We start from the raw sequence: 2006 nt of genomic DNA, 5'->3' as shown, positions 1-2006 counted from the left end.
AGAAAACTTAAGTTCTTAAGAATTTCAACCTCTTCACCCTCTATCATAATGCTACCAATCAATCCAGTGGTGAGAATCTTTGTTTCCTTGATGTTGAGCTTCAATCCATATTGACCTTCTGCAGCAAATGCTTCATGTCCTCCTCAGTTTCAGCAAGCAGGGTTGTGTCATCTGCATAACACGGATTGTTGATGAGTTTCCTCCAGTCCTGATGCCACATTCCTCCTCATAGAGGCCAGCCTCCTGGAGTTCTGCATATCGATTGAAAAGGTATGGAGATAGAACACAACCCTGGTTTACACCCGGCCTGATTATAAACCATACAGTGTTTCCTTGTTCGATTCTGATGACTGCCTCCTGGTCCATGTACAATTTTCACATAAGCATGATCAAATGATTTGGGATTCCCATTCTTCTCAGACCTAGTAGCCGTTTGTTGTGATCCACACAGTAAAATGCCTTTGCATTGTCAATGAACCACGGATAGACATTCCTCTGGTACTCTCTGCTTTCAGCCAGGATCCATCTAAGACTAGCTAAAATACCCCTAGTACTACAGCCTCTTCTAAATCCAGCTCACACTTCTAGCAGTACTCTGGTGATGTGCTGTTCTAGTCATTTTTGGATAATCTTCAGCAAAATCTTGTTTGCATATGACATTATATATCAATAATATCACATCCAGAGAAGCATCTCTTTTTGGAAATATTTCATGTAGCACGTCATCAATTCGTGGGGCCTTGTTTTTTGCCAATTCTTTTAGAGCAGCTAAAATTTCTTCCTTCATCATCACAGGCTCTTTTTCATACTTTGTTTCATGAAATTCTTCTGTGTCTGCCAATTTATTTTGTTAAGAAAATTATTTCAGTTTTTAGGAGAGTACTTGGAAGTAGTTGTCAGAGCAGAACAAGGAAGCAATGCATGTCACAAAATCAGGAAAGGGGTGCATCAGGAATGTAGCATACATTTTCATAGTTTGAATCTATATGCAAAACATCATTCAGAAGGCTTGGCTTTATGAGGAGGATTGTGGAACCAGAATTGGATGAAGACTCATTAACAATCTGTGTTATGCAGATGACAGAATTTTGCTTGCTAAAAATGAGGAGGGCCTGAAATACCTGCTGAAGAAGGTCAAGACTGAAGCCATCAGTATGGATTGAAGCTTAACATCAAGAAGACAATTCTCACCACTGGACGAATTGGTTGCACCATAATAAATATATAGGAGATTGAGACAGTTAAAAATTTCAACTTACTCAGCTCCACAATCAACACTTTCAGCATCAACAATCAGAAAAATCAAAAGATAGATTGCACTCGGAAAATCTATGATCAAGGACCTCTCCAGAGTGCTAAAAAGCAATGTCAGTCTGGAGACCAACATGTGCTTGATCTAAGCTATGATCTAGCAATTATTTACTGTGATTCAGAGATTTTGGCAAATAATATGGATGACAGAAGAAAGATTGATACCTATGAGTTGTGGTAGTAGAGAAGTGTGTTAAACATTCCATGGCCCGTCAAGAGAAAAAACAAGTTTGTCCTGGAGAAGGTGAAATCAGGTTGCTCTTCAGAGGCAAGAATTATGAAGCTCTACCTCACATAATTTAGACATGTTACCAGGAGGGACTAGTCCTTGAAGAATTAGGGACACCTTGGATGAGATGGATTGAGACAGTGTGGAGTTTTTCTTGCAATATAGCTTTACTAATGTGGATGAACATATACTTGGACCAAGAGGCAGTCGTCAGAACAGAGCAGGGCAACACTGCATGGTTCAAATTGGGAAGGGTGTACATCAGGGATGTGTCCTATCTCCATACCTTTTCAACATGTGCAGAGCAGATTATCTGAGAGGCGGGGCTCTATGAGGAGAAATGTGGCGTTAGGATTGGTGGACAATCTATCAACAATCTGCGTTATGCAGATGACACAACCTTGCTCGCTGAAACTGAGGAGGACCTCACGCACTTGCTGCAGAGGGTCAAGGACTGCAGCCTTCA

Source organism: Elephantulus edwardii, unplaced genomic scaffold, assembly GCF_000299155.1.
Source record: "Elephantulus edwardii isolate Elephantulus edwardi_28Jun2011 unplaced genomic scaffold, EleEdw1.0 scaffold00198, whole genome shotgun sequence".
NCBI lineage: Eukaryota > Metazoa > Chordata > Mammalia > Macroscelidea > Macroscelididae > Elephantulus > Elephantulus edwardii.
This window is presented reverse-complemented; position numbering follows the sequence as displayed.